This window comes from Hylobates moloch, unplaced genomic scaffold, assembly GCF_009828535.3.
Source record: "Hylobates moloch isolate HMO894 unplaced genomic scaffold, HMol_V3 SCAFFOLD_5, whole genome shotgun sequence".
In the NCBI taxonomy this organism is placed as follows: domain Eukaryota; kingdom Metazoa; phylum Chordata; class Mammalia; order Primates; family Hylobatidae; genus Hylobates; species Hylobates moloch.
In genome coordinates this window covers 79,983,245-79,989,244 of record NW_026652280.1, presented here as the reverse complement: position 1 = coordinate 79,989,244, position 6,000 = coordinate 79,983,245, and the positions used below count along the sequence as shown (strand labels likewise).

The following is a 6,000-nucleotide window of genomic DNA, read 5'->3' as shown; positions in this document are numbered from 1 at the left end:
TCCCCCTCCTTTTGGGTCCCTCTGAGAAGCCTCCCAAGATCGAGCTGCGTACAGAGCGAGTCCTCGCTGGCCACTCGGAAGGCGGCGGATGTCCGCGCCGGCGCACTCGCCCAGAGCGGCCTGGTCTCCGCCCAGTGGGCGGGGCCTCTTACCGGAGGCGGGGCCGGGGCGTGCGGCGCGCGCGGGAGGGGTCTCGTGGGCGCTCCTGTGGTTGTGGCCCGGGCGGCCGCGAGCGTGTGTGTGTGGCACGATGTCGTGGTAACTCAGAGGCGCGCGAAGCCGGGCGCCCAACGGGGTCGCGGGGCGAGCACGCGCGCCACTGGGGCGCCGGACGTTGCAAGGGGGTCACATCCGGTAGGGGGCGGGCCTGGCGGACCCCGGAAGTGTGGGCGCGGCTGCGGTTTAACCCGCGGTGGCGGCGGCGACGGCGGCCCTGGCAGGTGAGCGGGCCCTGGGGAGGGTCCCGGCTCTGCCGCAGGCGGGCGGGGCAGAGGACGACGGTGGGGGCGGTGCCGGCGGTGGCTCCCGGAGCGCCCCCGCCTGCCCGCCTCATCCTGGCAGAGGCCGGTGATTGGGCACGAGGGGCGCGTGACTCGCGCCGGGGGCCGGCGCCCCTGCCCCTCGCGGTGGGAGGGAGGGAGGGAGAGCGCGAGGCGCCGCCCCGGCTCCCCTGCGGGTCGCACCTCCAATTCCGCCCCACCCCTCACCGCCACCCTTTTTTCTCCGTCTCAGCAGGCCGTCGTCCCATATGTGAGGATCTTGCGGTCACAATTCTGATGACATTAGAGCCTATTAGCCCATTGTATAGATGGGGAAGCTGAGGCCTAAGAATAGGGTCGGACTTGCCAGAGGGCACGCGGGAGACCAGTGGCAGAGTGGAGGCTGGGGGCACTTTGGTCTTTGACTTACTGGCTTGTGCCCTTTCTCCACAGCATTGAGAGATGGGACTCTCAGCTTTGGCTTTGTTCAGGAGTCAGACTTGGACCTCCCAGCATCATTGACCATTTCTTACCCCAGGACCCTCTGGGCTCAAAGGGCAGTGATGTATACATACCCATTATATGCCTGGTTCCTTTCCATTTCCTCCTCAGCCGATGAGGCGATTTCCCACTTTACGGATGGGAGAAGGAGTTACCTGGAGCTGTTTTGTGAGTTACTGGCAGAGTTGACTCTACAACCTGAGGTTTTAGTCGCTGAGCTGAGGCAGTGCTTTCCCAGCTACACCTTGTCCGGGCTCACTTACCCTGGGAACGTCAGTCTTCAGCTCCAGAAACTTCCCAGACTCATTTCCCTTCGCTCCAGCAGTACCTCAGTTCTGTTGCTGCCTAAGGCCTTTTCCACCCTCTTTATTGGCTCCAGGAGTCTCATTTCCTACTAATGCACCAAGATGCTGCCACCAGACTCTCAGTTCTGTGACTCTTGGCCTTAGAGCTGGAGGTGGTGGTGACCGAGGAACTGGGGAAAGAAAGACTCTTTGTTGTCCAAAGCTGCAACCCTGCAGAGACCTGAACTCTGTAGTTCTGGGTGGGATTGGGGACTGTTGCAGTGAAAATACTGGACGCTAAAGTGAGTCTTTGTTCTTTGCGGTCATAGTGCCCAGAAAAGCCTTTTTCCTAGATTATCTTGGAAATGTGGTTCCGTGCCTTTGTAATTTCCATTAAGTAGGACATTTTCATTGTAGACTTTGAGCAGTTTCTGGCAGCTGTTTTGCAGGTAGCAATAGCTGTGATTTGTTGCTTGGCTTCATATGCTGGGCACTGTTCTAGGGCTTTCTGAACATACTGAATTTTGCGAACATGTCCAAATAGGCGATGATCCCATTTTACAGATGAAGTGAGTTGCAGAGATGTTAGATAACCTGGCTAGCGTCACACAGCCAGTAAGTGGCCAAGTTTGGATTTTTTTTTTTTTTTTTGAGACGTAGTCTTGATCTGTTGCCCAGGCTGGAGTGAAATGGTGTGATCTCAGCTCACTGCAACCTCCGCCCGCCGGTTCAAGCGATTCTCCTGCCTCAGCCTCCCAAGTAGCTGGGATTATAGGTGCCCACCACCACGCCCGGCTAATTTTTGTATTTTTTAGTAGAGATGGGGTTTCACCATGTTGGCCAGGCTGGTCTCGAACTCCTGACCTCAGGTGATCCACCTGCTTTGGCCTACCAAAGTGCTAGGATTACAGGCGTGAGCCACTGCGTCTGGCCGCAAGTGAGATTTCTAACCCATCAGTCTCGTTTCGAAGTTAATGTGCTTTTAACTCTGTGATACTGCCTCTCAGACCCTTTAGTTTCCCAGAGGTGCTGGACCTTAAGAATAATTTCTGATGCTTGTTAGAAATACAGAGGTCCACCTCTAGAGATTCTTGGGCTATTGTCTGGAGGAGGGCCCAGAAATCTATTTTTAACAAACGCACTGGATGATTCTTACGGTAAGGCAAGTTTGGTAAACACCGCCTTTAAGAACTTTGTAGATTTGCTGGGCCACTGGTAGCTTGGAAGTGACATTATTCCTGAGGATTCTTGTTTTCTTTTTGTTTATTGCTTTGAAATTTGTTAATTTGCCCTTAAAAGGCCTTTGGGTTAACTAGCCATATGAATCATTTCTGGACACTTGGCCAGTAATAGTAGGGGTTTTCCAGGCTGACAAAATCAGATCACTCAAGACCTGATTTAATGGATTTAGCTCTTTTTATCCAGCTGGATCTCCGTTGTGTGGAAATTCTGTTAGAAGTGTCCTTGAAGGATGTGGCGTTTCCACAAGGTTTTGGTCTGTTCCCAGGTGCTTACCGAATGACAGAGAGGTGTCTAATGGCAGCCCTGTCTGAGGTTTTGCTAGCTTTAAAGGCATGTTTACTTAGTAGGTGCTCCTTCCAATTCATATCTCACCTCTTTATCTTCGTTTACTGGTTTATGTGAAAGACTTAAGCAAGCAAATATCAAGCAGGTTTGTGTTGATTTAGCTGGGGCTGACAAGTAGGACCCCTGGGGCTTAGGATGGGCTGGAGAGGAGGGTGAGTCTCCCCAGTGAACTTCAAACAGATAGCTCAGGCAGGTAGGCCCTACCTTTGAAGACCTGTTAGTATTTTTAGTTCCGCTACTGATTTATCTGGTCCCACCTCAAGCGGGATTACAAATAGTCACAGATAAAGTCAGCATTATAGGATTACTTTATTCTCCTATCTGGTAAACACTGATTTCTAATTTATTTTCTTTTAAATAGAGAACATACTTCTCTACTAAATTTGCTGATACTTGTTCTATGGTGTGTCTTGGTAAATGTTCTGTGAGCACTTGAGAAGATCACATCTTCTGCTGTTGCCGGGTCAAGTGTTCTATAACTTTCAATTTAGGCGGGTTGGCTTGTAATGTTCAAGTCTTCTGTGTCCTTACTGATTTTTGGTCTTCTGTCCTTTCAGTTATTGAGAGAGGGACATTGACACTTCTGATTGTAATTGTGGATTTGTCCATTTCCTCTTGTAGTTTTATCAATTTGTGTTTCACATTGTTTTGAAGCTCTGTTGTTAATTGCATAAACCTTTATGAGTATTATATTCCGTGTATGAATTGACCTTCTTTATTGTATTGCATTAGTCTGTTTTGCATTGCTATAAAGGAATACCTGAAGCTGGATAATTTATAAAGAAAAGAGATTCATTTGGCTCACGGTTCTGCAGGCTGTACAAGAAGCATAGCACCAGCATCTGCTTCTGGTGAGGACTCAGGAAGCTTTTACTCGTCTCAGAAGGTGAAAGGGGAACAGGTGTGTCACAGCCACAGAGGGAGCAAGAGAGATGCCAGGCCCTTTTAAGCAACCAGCTCTCATGTGGACTAAGAGAGCAAGAACTCATTACTGTGGGAGGGCACCAAGCCATTCATGAGGGATCTGTCCTGTGACCTAAACATGTCTCACAAGGCCCTACCTCCAACATTGGAAATCAAATTTTAACGGATTTGGAGGAGACAAATATCCAAGCTATATCATTGATCATGAAATGACCCTTTTAGCCCCTGGAAATAGTCTTTGCTCTGAAATCTACTTTGTCTGATATTAGTATAGCTAATTCAGCTTTAAAAAAATAGTGTTAGGAATTGATTTCCGGAGTATGTAAAGAACTTTTACTACCCAACAACAAAAAATAACGCTGTTCAAAAATGGGCGAAGGACTTGAATAGATATTTCTTCAAAGAAGATACACAAATGGCCCATAAGCACATGAAAAGATGCTCAGCATCACTAATCATTATGGAATGCAAATCAATACCACAGTGAGCTACCACTTCACCCATTAGGATGGCTATTATTAAAAAACAGTAAATAATAAGTGTTGACAAGGATGTAGGGAAATTGAAACCCTTGTGCTTTTTTGGTGGGAATGTAAAATGGTATAGCCAGTGGAAAATAGTATGGCAGTTTCTCAAAAAATTAAACATAGAATTGCCATATCATCTAGCAATTCCACTTCTGGGTATATACCAAAATAAGGGAAAGCAGACACTTGAACAAGTATTTGTATACCCATGTTCGTAGCAGCATTATTTACAATAGCCAAAAAGTTGGGAGCCATGCAAGTGTCCATGGACAGGTGAATGGATAACCAAAATGTGTTATATATATTAGATAGAATATTATTCAGTCTTAAAAAGGAAAGAACATTTGATATATCCTGTAATACGGGTGAACCTTGAAGACATTATCCTAAGTGAAACCAGCCAGTCACAAAAGAACAAATATTGTTGGATTCCTCTTACATGAGGTTCCTAGAGTAGTCCAATTCGTAGAGACAGAAAGTGGAATGGTGGTTGCCAGAAGATGGGAGAAAGGGAGAATGGGAAGTTAGTGCTTAATGGGTGCAGAATTTCAGTTTAGGGTGATGAAAATCTTCTGGAGAGGAATGATGGTGATGGTTGTACAACAAAGTAAATGTACTTAATGTGAAAGAACTGTATACTTAAAAATGATTAAAATGGTTAAATTTTGTTACATATAAAACAGTTTTTAAAAATAGAGGATTTAAAAATTATGGTATATCTCTTAAAAAGTTTTTTTACTTCTAAACAATTTGTGTCTTTATATTGAAAATGGGCTTCTTGTAGGCAGCATATAGATGGGTGGTGGTTTTTTGTTTTTGTGTGTTTTTTTTTTTGAGACAGAGTCTCCTTCTGTTGCCCAGGCTGGAGTGTAGTGGTGTGATCTTGACTCACTGCAACCACCTCCTCCTGGGTTCAAATGATTCTCATGCCTCAGCTTCCTGAGAGCTGGGATTACAGGCGTGTGCCTACCATGCCCAGCTAATTTTTTGGTATTTTTAGTAGAGACGGGATTTCACCATGTTGGCTAGGCTGGTCTTGAACTCCTGACCTTAGGTTATCTGCCCACCCCTCCCAAAGTGCTGGGTTTACAGGCGTGAACAACCGTACCTGGCCAGGGGTTGCTTTTTAATCCAATCTCACAAGCTGCATTTTAATTGGGGCGTTAAGACTATTTAGATTTAATGTGATTATTGATATGTTTGAGTTTAAATCTACCTTCTTGCTATTTGTTTTCAATCTGTCCCATGTGCTTTGTTCCCTTTTTCCTTTTTTATGACTGCTTTGGGATCGAATAATTTTTATGATTCCATTTTGTTTCCTTTGTTGGTTTATTAATTCTAACACTTTTTTTAGTGGTTGCTTTAAGGTATATAGTATGCATCTTTAATTTGCCACAGCCTATCTTCAAGCGATATTATACCACTTTAGTGTAAGAATCTTGCAATAATTTACTTTCATTTCCTTCCTCCTGGACTTTGTACTGTTGTCACCTGTTTTACTTCTACACATGCCATAAATCCCATAACACATTGTTATTTTTGCTTTAGTCAATTATTTTTTAAGGAGATTAAAACGTAAAGTTCTTTTATATTAACTCATTCATTTAACATTTTTGGTGCTCTTTATTCCTCCATGCAGATCCACATTTCTGTCTTGTTTCATGTTCCTTCTGACTTGAGGACGTCCTTTTAACATTT

At 45.6% G+C, this 6,000-nt stretch overlaps 1 protein-coding gene across 3 annotated transcripts in view; it reads left to right on the top strand.

The window, feature by feature from the left end:
* Positions 1–299: 299 nt before the first annotated feature.
* Positions 300–6,000, top strand: part of VPS37C (VPS37C subunit of ESCRT-I) — a 31,093-nt gene continuing 25,392 nt past the window's right edge. The window contains exon 1 of one of the 3 annotated variants that reach the window (XM_032153005.2): positions 300–440. The gene's annotated coding sequence lies outside the window, so the exon portion shown is untranslated. Of the gene's footprint in view, positions 441–729; positions 751–3,574; positions 3,703–6,000 lie in introns of those variants that run through there. The other 2 variants (XM_058438767.1, XM_058438766.1) reach the window with 2 other exon arrangements.